The sequence below is a fragment of the Phocoena phocoena genome, chromosome 1 (genome assembly GCF_963924675.1).
Source record: "Phocoena phocoena chromosome 1, mPhoPho1.1, whole genome shotgun sequence".
Classification (NCBI taxonomy): domain Eukaryota; kingdom Metazoa; phylum Chordata; class Mammalia; order Artiodactyla; family Phocoenidae; genus Phocoena; species Phocoena phocoena.
Genome location: NC_089219.1, coordinates 65,884,848 through 65,906,140, shown reverse-complemented (window position 1 = coordinate 65,906,140; position 21,293 = coordinate 65,884,848).

The following is a 21,293-nucleotide window of genomic DNA, read 5'->3' as shown; positions in this document are numbered from 1 at the left end:
CCTCTAAGAGTTTTATAATGTCTGGCCTTACATTTAGGTCTTTAATCCATTTTGAGTTTATTTTTGTGTATGGTGTTAGGGAGTGTTCTAATTTCATTCTTTTACATGTAGCTGTCCAGTTTTCCCAGCACCACTTATTGAAGAGGCTGTCTTTTCTCCGTTGTGTATTCTTGCCTCCTTTATCAAAGATAAGGTGACCATATGTGCGTGGGTTTATCTCTGGGCTTTCTATCCTATTCCATTGATCTATATTTCTGTTCCTGTGCCAGTACTGTACTGTCTTGATTACTGTAGCTTTGTATTGTAGTCTGAAGTCAGGGAGCCTGATTCCTCCAGCTCTGTTTTTCTTTCTCAAGATTGCTTTGGCTATTCTGGGTCTTTTGTGTTTCCATACAAATTGTGAAATTTTTTTGTTCTACTTCTGTGAAAAATGCCATTGGTAGTTTGATAGGGATTGCACTGAATCTGTAGATTGCTTTGGGTAGTGGAATCATTTTCACAACGTTGATTCTTCCAATCCAAGAACATGGTATATCTCTCCATCTATTTGTATCATCTTTAATTTCTTTCATCAGTGTCTTATAATTTTCTGCATACAGGTCTGTTGTTTCCTTAGGTAGGTTTATTCCTAGGTATTTTATTCTTTTTGTTGCAATGGTAAATGGGAGTGTTTTCTTAATTTCACTTTCAGATTTTTCATCATTAGTGTATAGGAATACAAGAGATTTCTGTGCATTAATATTGTATCCTGCTACTTTACCAAATTCATTGATTATCTCTAGTAGTTTTCTGGTAGCATCTTTAGGATTCTCTATGTATAGTGTCATGTCATCTGTAAACAGTGACAGCTTTACTTCTTCTTTTCCAATTTGTATTCATTTTATTTCTCTTTCTTCTCTCACTGCTGTGGCTAAAACTTCCATGTTGAATACAAGTGGTGAGAGTGGGCAACCTTGTCTTGTTCCTGATCTTAGTGGAAATGCTTTCAGTTTTTCACCATTGGGGACAATGTTGGCTGTGGGTTTGTCATATATGGCCTTTATTATGTTTAGGAAAGTTCCCTCTATGCCTACCGATCATAAATCGGTGTTGAATTTTGTCAAAAACTTTTTCTGCATCTACTGAGATGATCATATGGTTTTTCTCCTTCAATTTGTTGATATGGTGTATCACATTGATTGATTTGCATATATTGAAGAATCCTTGCATTCCTGGAATAAGCCCCACTTGATCATAGTGTATGATCCTTTTAATGTGCTGTTTGATTCTGTTTGCTAGTATTTTATTGAGGATTTTTGCATTTGTGTTCATCAGTGATATTGGCCTGTAGTTTTCTTTCTTTGTGACATCCTTGTCTGCTTTTGGTATCAGGGTGATGGTGGCCTCGTAGAATGAGTTTGGGAATGTTCCTCCATCTACTATATTTTGAAAGAGTTTGAGAAGTATAGGTGTTAGCTCTTCTCTAAATGTTTGATAGAATTTGCCTGTGAAGCCATCTGGTCCTGGGCTTTTGTTTGTTGGAAGATTATATAAGTATTTTAAATAATTGGAATCATATGACACACAAAGTTTAGTATCTTTTTTTCTTAAAAATTTGTAATGAATAATTTCCTATTTCTTTAAATATTCTTTGAGAATGCTGTTTTCAATGACTTCGTAATATTCTACTGGATGGATATATCAAATTTATTGGAAATTTGAACATTGCCTGGAATTTAAACTCACAGTGGCATTCATCTGAGGTTTAAAGTGACAAAAACTTATGTGTGAAAGCATATGAATTTATAAATAAGACCTGCTAGTTAATTCCTTTTAATGTATGTCTGCCCTGTACCTTTTGCTTCAAGATCCTTCTGGATTCAGGACTTAGGATTTATGGCTCCTGGACACAAAAAGGTGGTTACAGCACCTTTTGCTTTAATAGACACTCTCACTGTCACTGCTTTAAGATATTTGGGAAATCGTGGAGAAATCCAATGTAAGAGGTGGCAAAAAAACTGAGCTGAGCTTTCATGGGCTCCTCTGGACTCCAAGTTGAGAGTTCTTTCTGGACTTAGTTTAGATACTAGGGTGATTGTTGGGAAGTTAGGGGCAGGAAAAGATGTTGTTGAAAATCAACTTTTAAAAGAAATGGTGACTCCACAATCATTGATGTTTGGGAAGTACTCTTTTATTTATGAATTTATTTGCTTTTTATTTTTCCTTTTGGTTTCTCCTCATTTTAATCTGTTTCTGTGTGCTCCCACCTTGTTTATTTATTTATTTATTTTTGGCTGTGTTGGGTCTTTGTTGTTGTGCATGGGCTTTCTGTAGTTGTGGCAAGTGGGGGCTATACTCTTGGTTACAGTGCGCGGGCTTCTCATTGTGGTGGCTTCTCTTGTTGTGGAGCGTGGGCTCTAGGCATGTGGACTTCAGTAGTTGTAGCATGCAGGCTCAGTAGTTGTGGTGCATGGACTTAGTTGCTCTGCGGCACATGGGATCTTCCTGGACCAGGGCTCGAACCTGTGTCCCCTACATTGGCAGGCGGATTCTTGATCAGTGCGCCACCAGGGAAGTCCCTCCCACCTTGTTTAAATGTGCCCTCTATTTATCTCTGTTTCTTTCCTGTGCAGGTCAGACATATTGTCAGCTACTTCTCTGGGGTCAAAGTCATCCATACATCCTCTTCTGTTGGTCTCTTGTTTTTCTCCCACCCTTGTGTGTTGCCATTTTCTTCCCCACTTTTGTGTTCCATTTTGTTTTCTTGGGCTGTTAGCTCTACTTCTATTCTTTCTTGGGGGGTTATAAGGTCCTTTTTTCATTTAGTGGTATAACTTCTCTTCATTGTGTTATGCTTTGGTATCTGTGATGCTTCTCTCTCTCTCTCTGTATTAATATGTGTTTCACTTTGGCTCTGTTCATTTCTGTTCCTGAATTTCTTCAGTAGCTTCTCACACATCCTATGTAGACTCATAGAGGGTAGGGAAATTGGAAGCAAAGGGAAAGGACAGCTGCTGTAGTCACAGATGGAACAGCAGCTCCTAATGTAGATTTACTTAGAAACGGGACTAACTGAAAAATGGAATTTCCCTAACATGCTGCTCCTATTAAGAAGTTTCCTGGCTTAAGTCCAGAGATTCATTGTTTTTAAAGAAGACCTTTAAAAATAGGCTGGTCCTCCAAGTATGATTATTTATAGAGCCGCACCCGATTCGCCCCATGAGCACAACTGACTGTTTTAGCGGCTTGTAATAGGGGAGATATTCTAAGAGGCAGCTGCCTAGAGTCACTTTGAAATAGGTTTTAAAAATTTCACACACAGGATGTGCTTCAATACTCCATATGACAGAAATGGTTGTTTAAGAGCTCTTACCCCAGGGCTTCCCTGGTGGTGCAGTGGTTGAGAGTCCACCTGCCAATGCAGGGGGCACGGGTTCATGCCCTGGTCTGGGAAGATCCCACATGCTGCGGAGCGGCTGGGCCCGTGAGCCTTGGCCACTGAGCCTGCGCTTCCGGAGCCTGTGCTCCGCAGCGGGAGAGGCCACAACATTGAGAGGTCTGCGTACTGCAAAAAAAAAAAAAAAAAAAAAGAGCTCTTACCCCAGCTGGCAAGAAGAGAGGGTCAAAGAGTCAATTTGACAAAACTTATTGTAGGACTGCTATGTGCCCTATACTGAGCTGGATGCTGGGAAGTTATAGATGCTGGGAAGTTATATGCTGGATGCTGGGAAGTTGTATATTACCTACCATGGTCATAGTCTACCCTGCTCATAGTCTAACAAGGAACTTGCTTTCATCCATCAGTTCATTCATTTATTTATGCAACATGAATGAACAAACTCTTAGACCTTGAACTCAAGTAGTTCACAGCCAAAGTGTTGCTCACTGTTCTTGGGAAGTCATGTTTTAGAAAAGGGGTTAGGGAACTAACATTTTACATACAGAAAGAATGGTATGTAAAACCATTTCATACCATGGTATGTAAGATTTCAGTTTGATAAATTTTAGATTTCAAATTGATACAAAATTTCTGAAATAACCAAGAGCTTTTCATAGTGGCCCTAATATAATTGGAAAGTTGGAATGGATGATTTCTAAGGCTGTTTTCAATTATTAAAAAAGATTGTTTTCTGATTTTATTCATGTCTATTTTATCAATTGCTCTCCATCCATAAGAGTCATATACCTGAAAGACATTTATCTAACTCACAGAGATAAAATTTTAGTTTCTGTAGCCAAACATCACATTTTATTTTCATTTATAACAGGTGCCCCCGGATAGTACTGGACATATGGTCTGGGTTTGTCCTAATAGATCAGTGTAATTTTTTGACCCTGAGTAATTACATCAAAATAACTTACCTTTATTCATAATTGGATATTTAAATCAGAAGTCTGTCATTACCCTTGCATAGTCTGAAATAAACTGCTTCGTTGGTGCAATCAGTATGTTTTCTGGTGATGTGTAAATGTTTGAAAATACTAATTAAGTACCAAAAAATAACCCTGTTCCAAATCAAATTTATGTTGGTAAAGGAGAGAGATTAAAATGATTATCTCAGATTAAAGGGGAAGGAGTTTGAAAAGAAAAGAAGCTCCTTCATTCAGTGTCTGTGTCTCATTTTTTACTTGGACACCAGTCAGCATTGCCTTCACAGGCAGAGTATCTGAGTATTCACATGATGGCTATGCTGACTTACCTGGAAATATAATGCATTTGTGCAATTGCTGTCACCCCAGAATCTTTGAGTACCAGACGGAAGTTGGCTGAAAGGCAAGTGTGGAAAAATGTGGACCAGATTTGAATAGTTCCCAGGTTAGACTAAAAGAAGTATAGAGCTATCATCAAATTTTAGCCAGTGATATTTGGGTCTAGTAAATGTAGCAGAAGAGACAGTAAACAAGAGCCATCCAGGATAAATAGATTTTTTTTATGTTAATAGTGATAAGGTATAATTTAAATAGGAAATGATAGTCTAGCGGTCCCTTCTATGGTATTGATTTAAAAATTAGAGCAGATTCAGTATACTCATCATACAATAAAGAGAAGAGGCAATAAGAAAAGTATAATTTTCCCTTCAAAGGCTCTCATTTAAAATAAGCTTTAAATTTACTATTGCACTCTTATGTTTCTTTTATAAACTCAGTATATTTTATTTTAAGCTTCTATGTTATGGAGTGGTTTATGTCATCTATTATCTAGTAAAAATAAAGTTCTGGACACAGATGCACTGTACAACATCCTTAGACTATGAGCTCTATGAGTAAAATATCTAACAATAATTTGAATTTGAGAAGCCAAATGATTGGATTCTGATAAACACTATTCCTCTATGAAAATCAGATATATTGGCAATTGCATTTGGGAAATATGTTATGCCAGTTCATCTAATTCAGGCATCAAGATGAGTTTTGCATCAAAACGATAAATATTGGCCACCTACATAGTTGCAATATAGAACTGCCTTCTGTTTAATGTTTACTGCGTAGTTCAGATCTGAGCCTCTCTCTAATAGCACCTGACTTGGAGCCAGAAGATCTAGGTTCCAATTCTGGCTTCATTGTTCACTGACCCTGTGACATAGAGCAAGACGAAACTCAGGCTCAAGGTTCTCCTATGTGAAATGAGCCTAACAATATCACCGTACCAAATTGATGTTTGTGGTGAGGATCAAATAGCATTAGATAAGAGAATGGAAAAAAAAAGCTCTGAATACTGTAATCACCCCAAGTAGGTTAATAATAAATATAAGGTAGCAATGTTGTCAAATGCATTTTAATAGAAAAATTTATTTTTCCAACAACACAAAGTGAAATTACTGGCAAGTACATGTGGCAAACATAAATATGGAATATGAGCTTGTAGGCATTCATTTTCTTCCTTATCTACTTTGCTTAGGGAGCCTTACCTCAGTCTTGCTCAGGAGCATCTTAGCTGAAGGCTTTCTCCTCCCTCCTACCCCATTAAAATGGGTAATTATGTGCCACCTCCCTTATACGATCTAATGCTTGCTAGCATTCCTCTATGTAGCTCATGTCACCCTTTGTAATGGTTACTTGTGTGCATATTTGATTGTCTCTCCTGTTAAGTTCTGAACTCCATGAGGGTAGGCTCTTGTTTGTTTTGCTTACAAACCTGATCACCAACACAACATGTGGCACCAAATCATCACTGAATGATTGATCATTAGGTAAAAGTTTCAGCTGTTAATATGTTTATCTAAATCAGTTTGAGTCACTAACCAAAAATTGGGTTCAGGACTGCTCAGAAACTCCACACTGTAATCCGCAGAGATGAAGGAATAGTCAGTCATTCTACTTGAACTCGGATTAATTATGTTTGCTATAAACGCAGGTGCAAATTGCCACCTTTGGGGCCCTAGGTTCAAAGTAAATTCAATTCTTTTAATATTACATGAAAAGGATTTCTGGTTTTAGTACTGTTTACTGTAGTCAGTCGTCTCGGATGTTGCAAACCTTCTGGTTGTAAATACATTTTGAGTCAATTTTTCATTATTCATTTATAAAATAATTCCTTAAAGTAAGATTATATTTTCAGAGAGAAATCCATATCTTAAGGCTTTTACTTTTTTTTACTTGAGCTGTGCTTATTTACCTGAGCACATTCTCAGATTTATTGAGGCCAAACCATCATAGCACATCAACAAGATTGCACAGGACCCAGAGGCTTATGAGTTCCTGTCACAGCTCTGCACATAGCTTCTCTGTGGCCTTGTGCCAGTCAGTAAGTACTTATGGACTTTAATGTCCCAGTCATGTAATTGGGATTATATTGTGTGTTTCTTCCCTGCCTCACTTGAATTGTGAGAGGATTAATGAAGAGACTGACTTGACCCTACCAGTGAGAAAGAAATAAATCACTTGCTTTTTAAGAGGTTCATTAACTGTTTGAGGCTAGTAGCTATTTAGTGCTTGGAAAAGATAATTTACTAAATGACCCCAGGTTAGCCTCAAAGATGTAATGCACCTCCCCAAAGTGAGAAATTATTCACTTCTTGCTGGCAAGAGCAGGCATTCAACCTTGTATATCACTTTGCAGGAGTAGGTTTCATACACGTGCATATCAGTCACATCGCTCTGTTAATACCTTGTAAAAAATAATGCTGGTGAGACTGTATTGAGAATATATTCAAATGGATTTTACAGTTAATATTTGTTCAAATGAGAAACACTGTGCTGTACTTGATATTTATGTTATTTTGCATCCTAATTATTTTTGGGGAAAAATGTTCAAGCAAGTTCTAGAAACACATTTGCTTTTATCATAGCAGTGTTTCTGTAGTCATGTCCCCCCACAAGCTTTATGTCTTTTTTAAATTAACTGATATAGGTACCATGTAAATGTCTGTAAAACGTGTTTTGTTTTGTTTTGCGGTACGCGGGCCTCTCACTGTTGTTGTGGCCTCTCCCGTTGCGGAGCACAGGCTCCGGACGCACAGGCTCAGCGGCCATGGCTCACAGGCCCAGCCGCTCCGCAGCATGTGGGATCTTCCCGGACCGGGGCACGAACCTGTGTCCCCTGCATCGGCAGGCGGACTCTCAACCACTGCGCCACCAGGGAAGCCCTGTAAAACATGTTTTATGATAAAAAAAGAAGTCCCCATACCTGAAAAGTTTAGAAAAAACTGTCCAGTAACAAGTCTGACTATATTTAGAGAACAAATCTGGGTATATTTAGCATTTCTTTTCCTGACTATAACAAGATCTAAGATACCATTTTGGATTTTCCCCATTGTTTCTACCACTTCTGTCTCACTGACTAATTTTCTGATCTCTGTTGTTGATCAGAATTGGGTTCAGAAATCATGTACCTTTATTCTTCCTTCTAACTTATCAAAGAGGGGCTCTTATCATGCACACCAAGAATTTATGAGATGTACTGATTTTATCAAATAGGCTTCTTTGAGATGCCTAGCTATTTGAAGTCTCCCATAATTACATATCTTGAGACAGTATATGTGAATGTGTTTAGCACAGTGTCTAGTAGCTACACAGTAGATGTTCAGTAAATCTAAGTCTTCTTGCCTTTAAAATGGCTGCATCAGAAATGTGACATTTACATCCTTCAATTGGCCAAAGGGCCTGTGGTATATGCCCTGAATGGTCTCAGGTCTCTTTCTTTTTTCTTTTATACTCTTCCAAGTTTTCTACCCAATCACACTGTTCTTTCTCCAACCTGGGCTTCTTTTCATTGAACTAATACATTTTCATCACTGAAATCTAGTTGCAAAGTTATACTATCAAGTTTGGGAAATACATTACAGTCGCCCCTAGGTATTCATGGGGGACTGGTTCCAAGACCCCTGCAGATACCAAAATCTGCAGATGCTTAAATCTCTTTAATACAATGGTGTAGTATTTGCATATAATCTATGTACATCCTCCCATATACTTTAGAACATCTCTAGATTATTTATAATACCGAATAAAATGTAAATGCTATGTAAATAGCTGCTGGAGTATGGCAAATTCAAATTTTGTTTTTTGGAACTTTCTGGGATTTTTTTGGAATAATTTTGATCTGTAGTTGGTTGAATCTGTGTGTGTAGAACCTGTGGATACAAAGGGCCAACTGCACTTTCTTTGCTTAGAACACCCCTGCTCTTTCTGCTCTTTTGGACTCTGTTTAAGAGTCACCTACTCTAGCAAGCTTTCCCTACCCTCTGGTTTGAGTTAGATGTCCCTCATCTCTTATTTCATAGAAGTCCATATGTATCTCTATTGGTATTTAAAATACGATAATTGTTAGTCCACTAAGCTGCCTCACCCACTAGATTGTAGGTCGCAGCCACTGAGCTTCTCAGGCATTGTATTTCATCTCCGTATGTACATAATCAGCATTCAATAAATATTTACTGATCCGATAAATAAAATTGTATTTATTTCCTTGTGTTAGTATCTCAAATTTATTAGCCATTATGCTTTGGAGTGTAGATATCTCAGATCATAACTCTTATTTCTGCCTCTCCTTTACAAGTGGGTTTCTCACGTAAATTATTGAGCATCTCCTCCATTGTGAGTTTTCTTCCAATATCATTTATGTCCTCCAAAGTAACCATTCTATTTTTATAGTTTTAACTGAGCATTTTCACCACACCACTTTCATTTCCCATTTAAAGACTTTCTGATCAAAGCTGTAAATTTCTGAGCAAACATATTGAGTCTTCCATTTCTTGCAAGATGAGTGTTTTGTCCCAACTAATTTTCATCATTTTGATCTTTTTTTAAACTTTTCATTTTATATTGCAGTATAGTTGATTAACAATGTTGTATTAGTTTCAGGTGTACAGCAAAGTGATTCAGTTATACATATACACGTATCTATTCTTTTTCAAATTCTTTTCCCATTTAGGTTGTTACATAATATTGAGCAGAGTTCTCTGTGCCACACAGTAGGTCCTTGTTGGTTATCCATTTTTTTTTAATCCATTTGAAATATAGCAGTGTGTACATGTCAATCCCAAACTCCCTAACTTTCCCTCTCCCCCACCCTTCCCCCCTGGTAACCATAAGTTCATTCTCTAAGTCTGTGAGTCTGTTTTGTAAATGAGTTCATTCGTATCAATTTTTTTAGATTTCGCATATAAGCAATATCATACGACATTTCTCTTTCTCTGTCTGACTTCTCAGTATGACGATCTCTAGGTCCATCCATGTTGCTGCAAATGGCATTATTTTATTCTTTCTACTGGCTGAGTAATATTGCATTGTATATAAGTACCACATCTTCTTTATCCATTCCTCTGTCAACGTTTTGATATCTTAAACCATCTTAGAAGTCCAAATCACATTCTGTATTCTCATAACCATCCATTGCTTCTACTCTCTTCTCTTCCCCAAATCAAACTTTTCAGTTTGAGTTAAAAATGCATCCCTGGTTCCCAAAGTCTCAAGTTTCCTCTTGGCATAGATACTTTCTAGATTTCTTTACAGTGTTTTTCATCTCACTGTGAAACACCAGGAGTGAGACATGTTTGTTGTTGTGTCCCAGAAAAATCAACAGCTTCTGAGTGTTTGTGTCAGTCGATCCAAGTCACTTCCATACCCCATACCAAATACTACCCCACCACTCCCTCCAGCCCCCAGCTTTGTCATTGACATTATGGCATATATTTCCTTCTAATTCTTCAAGGATGATTTAGTTAGGCTTCGTCAAAGGATCCAGAAAAACCCACTGTGGGTCCAAATCTCAAAGGTGTGGCATAGCTTAAGTGCTTTAGCATTTTTTCCGCTTCTTGCCTAATTCTTTTTATATTTTTAATGTATTCCATTTTTTTAAAAAAATATTTTAAAAAATTTATTTACTTGGCTGTGTCGGGTCTATGTGGCGGCACGCGGGCTTTTTGTTGCGGTACGTGGGCTTCTTTCTAGTTGTGGTGTGCAGGTTTTCTCTTCTGTAGTTGTGGCGCGGGTTCCAGAGCTCGTGGAATCTGTAGTTTGCCGCATATGGGCTCTCTAGTTGAGGTGCGCAAGCTCAGTAGCTGTGACGTGTGGGCTTAGTTGCCCCGCGGCATGTGGGATTCTAGTTCCTCGGCCAGGGATCAAACTCGCATCCCCTGCATTGGGAGGTGGATTCTTTACCAGTGGAGAACCAGGGAAGTCCCTAATTCTTATTAACCCCTCTCTCAACAATGATTATGATTCTCAGGATACTTTATTTCCTTCCTATTTGTAGTCTTTTCTGTATCTGAAGAAGAAAGTAATCATTTTCTCTGATAAGCTGGGTGATATGGGGGTAATTTTCTATAGAAAATTTATGTGTATTTCTATATGAGGCAGGGAAGATAATGCTTTAGCACTAACATAGAACCTTTATAACCAGTTTCCACATTGATTTTACAGGTACTGATTTCAAATTAGTTTACAGTATTGATATACTTTACTTTGTGCCTTATATAGAAGACTTTGTGGGGGGTTTTTTGTTTGTTTTGTGTTTGTTTTTTAGTCAAAACAAAAGGAAAACATATACTTCTGTGGTTTCTACATTTTATTTATAAAACTTTGGAAATCTTATAGATATGCAGTTAGGATAGTGATTGCAAAACCAATTTTCAGTGTTCCTGTGTTCTGTGCTATTTATTTTATTTATTTATTTTTAAAAATTTTTATTGGAGTATAGTTGATTTACAGTATTGTGTTAGTTTCTGCTGTACAGCAAAGTGAATCAGTTTCACATATAAAAATATCCACTCTTTTTTAGATTCTTTTCCCATATAGGCCATTACAGTATATTGAGCATTCCCTGTGCTATACAGTTGGTCCTTATTAGTTATCTATTTTATATATCGTAGTGTGTATATATCAATCCCAATCTCCCAGTTATCCCTCCCCCCTTACCCCCTGGTAACCATAGGTTTCTTTTCTACATGTGTAACTCTATCTCTGTTTTTGTAGGTAAGTTCATTTGTACCCTTTTAAAAAATTATTTTATTTTTTTAAGATTTTTTTGATTTGGACCATTTTCATAGTCTTTATTAAATTTGTTACAACACTGCTTCTGTTTCACGTCTTGGATTTATTTTGGCCACGAGACATGTGGGATCCTAGCTCCCCAACCAGGGATCGAACCTGTACCCCATGCACCGGAAGGTGAAGTCCCAACCACTGGAGCACCAGGGAAGTCCCTGTACCCTTTTTTTAGATTCCATATATAAGCGATATCGTATGATATTTGTCTTCTCTGCCTGACTTACTTCATTCAGTATGATGATCTCTAGGTCCATCCATGTTGCTGCACATGGCATTATTTTGTTCTTTTTTATGACTGAGTAATATTCCATGGTATATATGTACCACATCTTCTTTATCCATTCCTCTGTTGATGGACATATAGGCTGCTTCCATGTCCTGGCTCTTGTAAATGGTGCTACAGTGAACATTGGGGTGCATGTATCTTTTTGAATTATGGTTTTCTCAGGGTATATGCCCAGGTGTGGGATTGCTGAGTCATATGGTAGCTCTATTTTTAGTTTTTTAAGGAACCTCCGTACTGTTCTCCATAGTGGCTGTATCAATTTACATTCCCACCAACAGTGTAGGAGGGTTCCCTGTTCTCCACATCCTCTCCAGCATTTATTATTTGTAGATTTTTTGATGATGGCCATTCTGACCTGTATGAGGTGATACCTCATTGTAGTTTTGATTTGCATTTCTCTAATAATTAGTGATGTTGGGCATCTTTTCATGTGCTTTTCAGCCATCTTTTTTCACATCTACAGCCTAGTCATGTGGACATATTAGAGATCCTTTTCAGCTCTTAACTTTGGTGACTGAGGGTGCTGCTCGTGGTGGATTAGCCTGGCAGAACAATATTGTTGGAGTAGTTCTATGGCCTTTCATTTCTCTTTTACTTCAACCTAAATATTATGGCAGGCCAATTGTTGTGTCAACATGTGAGAACTTGTTTTTACAAATGAAGTTTCAACAGAGCATTTATTACTTCAGAGGTTTATAAGGTTAATACATTTTTGAAAAGAATGTGATTCAAGTATGATATTTTGACAAATATAAATTATTAATATATATTAACATTATTAAGGAGAAGAATTAATTGACATTACTTGAGAGGAGATATTGAGAAAGGGTTGAGCTGTCCATATGTTTTTGTAACTATTCCTGTAGCTGTGAGTGTTGTGGGAATCAAACATAGTGGCAGTGATACCTTTTGTTCACATCACACTTCTAACTTTAACATAGTACTTTAATCTCATTTAATTCTTAGAATAACCATGTAAGATAGGCAAGAAGAGTATAACCCAGATAAGAATGTTAGGGCTCAGAAGAGGTTGAGTGATTTGAGGACCAGCCAAGCCAAGACTGGAGCTCTCCTCCTGAGCTCCCAGTGTCAGGCTTGCTCCATCACAGTGCTCAGACTTGTTCAAAGAATATGCTAAAGTGCCATTTGAGCCACTTTTGAAATAGTAATTGTTTCCAAGTCAGTATACAGGCCAAAACAAATTAAATTTCTATTTTAAAAAGTAGGGATCTTAGCATTTATCTTTATCATCTTCATGCACTAATATTAACTGAGGGTTCACTGGGTGGTTGGCGCTGTAATTGACTAATTTCATGTGAGTTCAGGCTTCCCATAAGGCAATGATAAAGCAAAATGTTGCTGGCTAAAAACATTCTGTCAGATACACAGGCAAAAATATTTTTCTTTCCTTTTATCAGTGTTGTTTAATGTTATTAAGCTAAATTTTTACCTCCCTCTGAAGCCAAGCAAAACATAGCAGATGCAGAGGTACCACTGATTTTTGAAAAAAGCTCTGTACTCAGAGAAGCTCCAGGGGTGTATGTGTGTGTGTGTGTGTGTGTGTGTGTGTGTTTGTGTCTGTGGGTGTAATAATGGCATTTGTCCATTTACTGGTGCATCAAAATTGCTGCCTTTCCTCTGCTGCTTTTGTTAATGCAAACTATTGTTGGCACTTCACTGGGTACCATGTGCTGATTTTCACCCTTGCTTTTAGGACTTGAATCTATCTTATGCATTGTTTCATCACAAAGAACTTTAGTAATTTTATTCTCATTGTATCTGAATGATCAACTTTGTATGTATGACTTGGGCTTGTTATATCCATTTTTAGCACATGTGTGCCTAGAGAAAAAGCAGGTTTTAAAAAAGAGAACAATGGAAGTTAATTATTTTGCTGTATAATGCTGTTCTGTTAAGCATTTGGCTTTGGCATTATTCATTGGCATCTGTCATTTCTCTATGCCTGAGGCTTTTAACTCAGATAACAATTCTTCAGAGAAGCACAATTATTCAACAAGAATCCTCTGTGTAAGAACCTGAAGTGTAAACTATTTCAGCTATCATTTTTGGGGGTGATGTGGCAGCTTACTGATCACTATCAGTACCACCATAATGTCTCCTTGGCTCATGAAATTCATGACTAGAAGGTTTTCCTTCTTGTAGGTATTACTTGACCATGTTCTTTTCATTATAATGAGAAAATGGATGTGAAAGTGCTTTGAACTTTATTGAATGCTTAGCAAACATTAAAGTATCATTATTATCATCAGTTATGCCTACCAGAATGCTCACCTTAATAATGTGAGATTAGCTTGAAAAGGGAGCAAGATCTGGTATCTTTAGTTTTGTGCAAGTTGAGGGAATGTAGGAATAAAATCTCAGCTGACAAAGAAATATCTGATCCATTATCTATTTTGTTACTGCCTTACAGGCTTTCAGTGCTTGGCAAAGAAGGATGAGATTGAGGCGGGGCAGAGGAATGGAGAGATAAGAGGGAAATAATTTCTCAAGAGACTTTCACTAAGATGTGGTGGGAAGACTGGCTCTTTGTCTCTCCCTCACCCTATTAATTTGTACTTGTGTTTTTTAGTTTTCATTAGAGTCAGTGATTGACGGTTTTCACTAAAATTAAGTTTTCTTGAGAGTTACCTTATATAGCAATACAATTTTCTAAGATTTCCTTAATACCCTGAAATTACTATAGGATAAGGAGAGAGAATCAATTTGGCACTTAATGTCTAACTTTGCCCAAAGCATGCTGTATGTGCTATAACGTTGTTATAACAACCCTATGAAGTAGAGTAGGTTTTCTCCATTTTATATACGAGAACAAGGAGGGTCCAAGATGATAAATCTATATGTTCAAGGCTATACAACTAGTAAATGGTAGAGCTGGAATTCAAGACTAGGTTTCTCAGAACCCTGTACCAGGGCTTTTAACCTTGTACCCAGCGTACTGACTTTAAAATGACATGCTTATGCATTTGATATTTTCAAGGTTCTTTCACGAAGGTAATTTTCTCTGACTTTACCGAGAATTGTGGTGATGAGCAGAAATGATTTCCTTCATTTTTACAAATGAGCTTCAGATTGTTTTATCAGTTAAGGTATCTGCTGTAACACAAAGTCTAAAAATGTGCGATGTTCTAATATGGTACAAGTTTATTTCTCTTCCATATAAAGTAAAACCCCCCCCAAAACCCTCATGTTTATAATTGGTGGAGTTGGCTGTTTTCCAAGCAGTAACTCAGACACCTAGTTGCCATCCATTTGGTGGAGCCTTCATCTTACACATATGGTTTACAAGATTATACTGGTAGAAAGAATATGAAGAGGGAGAAAGTGATGGCAAAGATCATGTCTCTTCCAGTTCTAGGGAGAGCTAGCTACCACATGACCCTACTTAATTGCAAGAGGGACTGGGAAGTGTAGTCTCTGGCTGGGCAGAGCTGAAGGTTCAATGGGCACATGACTGATCTTGTGAGTTTTTGCAGGTGATAGTTTTACCAAATGTTTTGCCACTGTGTACCAAGATCCTCCATCTTTCTAGTCTCTGACATTAATTCCTTATTATCCACTGCCTGGCCACAAAGCCAATCCCATATATTTTAGGTTTTTCTTACAGTAGTACCCCATTTTAAGGAATGATTTTTTTTTTATATTGATTGCGACAGACTAACTGCTGTACCAAATAAACCTTAGAATTGTCATGGTTTACCATAGTAGAAGTTTATTTCTTGCTCACATCGTAGCAATGTGGGTCCACAAATGGTATATTTGTGTGTTGGGGGTAGGAGAAATCAGGGTTAGGGGAACTATGATCTATACAGTTTTTTGCACATCTTGACATCCACTTTGTCACCTTTAACAGGTGGGTTCCAAGATCACATGGGCATCAACACCTTGATAGTGAATGGGAGTGTTTTATGGGTGGGTCTAGTAGTGGTGTCTATCACTTCTGCTCACATTCCATTAGTCAGAACTAGGTCATATGACCACACCTAACTGCAAGGGAGGCTGGAAAGTATTGTATAGCTATGTGCTTAGGAAGAAGGGGCAATGATTTGGTGAATAGCTAGCTATTCTGTTCCATAAGGAATAATGATTTTCTAAGCAGATTTACATTGGCCACATCTATACATTTGACAAGGACTGAGTATGTTTACATGAATCAAAAAATATTCCTGCCATTATATAAGCAGAAAGAGAGGTGGAACAGCAAAAAGCTACCTAGCTGCAGCTGACAGCTCCTGTTTAGCATTTGAGTTTATAAAATATACTGACAAATATGCAAAACACTAGGCAAACCTGCTTTGATTATATTTGCTGATAGTAAAAATTTGACTTTCAATGTACTGCATACAATTTTGTCATTTGAGAGAGGAAGTATATTTGTAGACCTATGAGTGAGTTCTCTTGTCTTGAAAATAATCCATATTGGTAACTAGATTAAATTCATTTTATGGAAAATTTATATACCTGATGATTTAAAGAGTGTGATTTTGATAATATGTACTTTCTATCACTAAGCATGTCTGACTTTAATTGCTTTGTATAGCAAAACATAGACTGATTACATAGCTTTCATTGTATTATTAAAATAAAATAAAATATTATAAATAAAATATTTTTGAAGACTAAAGTAAAAATAACTGTATTGGCATGCAAATGTTAGCATCAAACCTGAAAATTGCTATTATTTTAAGGAAAACAGATTTAAAATGAATGAATAGAATAGAATGAATGCTATATTTTCTTATGCCTATCTTAAAAATACAACATAAGGTTCAAGTTTATAAAGAGGAAATTATGAATAAATTAACTGAAACAACATCAGATTTTAGGAATATGGTGCTGCTATTCCAGTGGTTTTTTTTTTTTTTTTTTTTTTTTTGCGGTATGCGGGCCTTTCACTGTTGTGGCCTCTCCCGTTGCGGAGCACAGGCTCCGGACACGCAGGCTCAGCGGCCATGGCTCACGGGCCCAGCCGCTCTGCGGCATGTGGGATCCTCCCGGACCGGGGCACAAACCCGTGTCCCCTGCATCGGCAGGCGGACTCTCAACCACTGCGCCACCAGGGAAGCCCCTCCAGTGGTTTTATTATGAGAATTTATTGTTGGTTTCTTGGCTTAGACATGTGGAAAAAGGGAAGGTTCACACTGAGCATGTGCAATGTACATGGTTGATTATATCTGACCAGTTGAAAACATGGGCCAAAAATTAGGTTTTAAGAAATATTTGTTGAATGTATAGATGGCATATTTTTGGATTATTTGGTCCAGCATATTGTCAGAAATAGAAATCTTAATTTATACATAATCATGATTTTATTTTCTAACAGTTTAAAAGTTTAGATTGTATTCTTTTTTTTTTGTGGTACGTGGGCCTCTCACTGCTGTGGCCTCTCCTGTTGCGGAGCACAGGCTCCGGACGCACAGGCTCAGCAGCCGTGGCTCACGGGCCCAGCCACTCCGCAGCATGTGGGATCATCCTAGACTGGGGCACGAACCTGTGTCCCCTGCATCGGCAGGCGGACTCTTAACCACTGTGCTACCAGGGAAGCCCTGGATTGTATTCTTATCCAACCTCCCAAACATGACAAGAACCTTACCTGCTTTACATACCCATTAACATCCTTCTTCTCATGCTTCTCTCTTGTTTTTATTGTTCAGAATTTTAGTTTTTCATTTTTTAAGCATATAAAATGAGTTACTTTTTGGGTAGTCATTAATTAAATATAGTAATAGCCAAAAAAATAAATTTCTGTGGTTATCATTGTTTCTTGTGAACCCCACCTTTCCTCTGGGTTTACTTTTCTTCTAGATAAAGTATATTCTCAAATAATTATATTACTTATGGATGGTTTGCTTTATAGTCTGTTAGTCATTATCTATCTGAAAATGTCAGTATTTTATCTTTATTCATAGATGGCAGTTTAGCTTGGTATAAATTTTTGGATTAAAAACTGTTTCCCTCAGGATTTTGAAGATGCTATTACATTGTTTTTTTTTTTTTGGTCTCTCTTGTGACTGATGATTCTGTTGTAAGTCTAATTTCTCTTGTGGTTAATGTGTGTTTATTCTCTGATAGCTTTTCTCTTTGTTGCTGATTTATCATTTATTCTTACAATTCTGCCAATTGTTACATAATGTATTTTGAGGCTGTGTTGTTAGGTGCATATTTGTTGATAGTGCATACAGGCTAATTGGTATATAATTATACCTTTGTTCATTTTGACAGCTGGTTTGGACGTATAAAGATTAAATGCCATCCAGGTTTAATTCTGGGGGAAAATATTATCAGACACAGCCAAGGGCTTGATATCCTCTGGTATTGTCTATGTATTATTGTTCTTTCAGTTTCAAAAATCGGAAATCTAATGCAAAGTAATTTAAACAGAAGAAGGGACTTCATTAGCTCAAGTAATTGTGAAGGGCAAGGTTGAAGCTGAATGTGTATAGAATCAGGAACCTAAATGCTTCTATAACACTTCTTCCGTTTCTTGCACTTTGTCTTTATATGATAGGGTCATATGCTAGGGTCATGATCTTTGGCACCTTGGGGCTTATATATGAAGAACATTACAACCAATTAATAAAGGATACTACTTTGCCAGCTCCAGGTAGAAAAGCCCTAGGGAAGGGTTTTGATCTTCCCAACTCTGTTCGTTTGCCCATCCCTTGTCCAATCGACTGTGCCCAGATGGATGGGTGGCATGACTGACCTGGTCTGTTTAATATGCTGATACTGTGGTCAGGCAGGGTGGAGGTGGGAATTGTTACCAAAAGCAGGAAGAGGTGCTGAGTAGATAAAAACAATAGTTACTGCACCTTTCCCCCCCTGCTTTCCCAGATTAGGAACATGACCCTTCCTTAATTCTAATCCTGTTCTAACAGTATATCTCTATTATTGCCTTTATGACTGAGCCTTCCTTAGCCTTAGCTGTGTGCATTTAATAACTTATTTATATGCTTCCTTAGCACTTTGTATTTCCTTTGCAGAATTTATCACATCGCCTTATAAGTATATCTCTGTGTGTCTCCCTTGTTAGACTGTAATCTCTTTATGATAAGGGACTGTTTCCTTTTTGTTTTTATAGTCTTCATTTATTCATTCATTCAACTTTTATTTATTGAGTGTCTTTATGCCAGATACTGTGATAGATCCTGGGAAAATAGTGGACACTCAATAAATGCCTTTGGGAATAAAGCTTCCTGTACATTCTGAGAAAATATTTGTTATGCTTATTAAGGTTTTGACAGGGTAGATCCTTTCATTTCATTTTCCTGTTGTTGTAATTTAAAAGCCTAGACATTCTAGAGAATGACCTTTGAAATGTTACACATGATGGGCATTTCAAGGGAAAGTTTGGCTTGGCACACTGACCTTCTTACTGTGTTTTGAATTGTGATACCTCAGGGAGGAGGGCAAAGAGGCCAAAAATCTTCCCGGGAGAGATGAGCTGCAGGGCCCCATGTATTCCTGTTTTCACTAAAACAGGTAACATACCCATGTGTTTAGTCAGTTACAGGCTATTTCAAGATTCTTTTAAACATTCTGAAGTACTAAAATAAACTTCAGTCCTTCTCAGGGTAGCACCAAATAAAACAAAGGGTAGAATAAAATGGAAGAAATGGAAAAAAAACAAAACAAAACCCACATTCTACCTTCTGGCTACCATTTGTCGTAATCATAAAAAACATATTAGAGCTGTTTCAGTTTCTAAGACAAATAATTTTTTAAAGAAATAAGCAACTGATATTTCCACACAGCCTATTTTCCGCAGACTCTATAATGTTACCAAAAACTGAATTAATATTGTGTGTGTGTTTATGCACACACATGTATGTATTTGTTAAACTCTTTGACACATCTGAAACTGTACACATATTCTAACGACAGTTATGTATGATTTGGGGGATAATAAAGCATCGTAGAGTCAAGAAGTTCCTTAAAGAGAAAATGTACTTATTCATCCAGTTTTATCCAATAGAGGTGTTCTTTCTCATTTTTTTGACTTTGCACATCTTGTTTCTTATAACTGTATTGTTCCTCTCCTTCCATGTATCAAATTCATACTAATCCTGCAATTGCAAGTAACAGGAATTCTCCAACTCACATGATTTAATAAGAAACTGTATTAGGGAACCTGGAGTTTCCCAGGTTGTTTAATTAAAATCTCATTGACATCATTTAGAGCCCAGGTTCTTGCCATTTTAAAACTCTTTGATCCTTAGTGTATCCTTTTTGACCTCAGGCTAATTTATTTTGTGGTTACAAAATAGCAACACAACCAGTGGCAACAATGTCCTGCTGAAAAAGATACATCTTTTCCCATGTGTCTTTTTCAGAGTGGGGAAATCTTCTCCTTAAGCCCCAGCAGACTTCCCCTCGCAGTTCACTTGCCAGCATTGAACCACATGACCCTGACTAAACCCACCCCAGGAAGAATGGGATTGCTATGTTTGCCTTGGATTAACAGCATTTGCTTCTGAGGAATAAGGGGGAAGCTTAGATACTGGACAAAATCAGACAAAATCAGGGTAGATACTGGACAAAATCAAGGAAGAAAGGGGAATTGGATACCAGGTAGATTACCCTTGGTGTTGTCTATGCTCACCTAGAGTGTGGCTCTCTGACCACTCCAGGTAGAATTAATCTTTCTTCTCTGCTCCCAGCACAAACTTGAAGGGGCGTTTTGCTTCTGTTATTTGCATTTAGAAGAAATTACTGTTAATGTTTCATTTTTGTTTAAAACAATTGCATTGTAATTCGTTATAGATACACTCTGTGTCAATAACAAATACTTTCTTTGTTGTTTTTGAAATATACCTCTTAAGATCTCAAGATGAGACGTTATTCCATCTTGTCTCTCTGGCCTCTGTCTTCTGCCTGTTGTGAACACATACTAGAATAATAGAGTGGACATGCTCAGGAGTGTTGAAGGGCGGGTAGAAAATCATGGAAACTGAGAGGGAGAAAAGCTTTTGTCTAACATGTGGGAACACATAGCTTAGTTCTGGGAGAGAGCAAAACCCTAACATTTTAAAGCGGCTCTTACAAATAGTTCTCTCTTCAATGAGAAATAGTGGTAAGATTAGATAGATAAAGACAGTGTGAATGAAGCAGGATTTGAGTAACTAGGCTGAATAATTATCCTTCAGATGTTGACCTGCAGAATAACATGAAACAGTTTGGAGAAAAATGCTCTTTTCGATAGGTAGTAAATATTTCTATAAAGAGAGCAGTCCTATTGACAGAAAAAAAATGCCTCTATCTCAATGTGTTTTTTTATGGAAAGCCCAGAAAAAATGAAGTCATTTGTAGACAAAGAACACAAGTAACCATGTAATTCACAAAGATACCCCAAATGCCTTCATTAAAGACATAACTCATTTTAAATGAACAAACACATTAATATCAGTGGTTAAATGTAACATTCTGTTTACTTAAGTCAGTAATTAGTATAAATGATAATGATTCCTCATATTCTTAGATATCTAATACATTATTCATTCTTCCTTTGGCTGATAATATG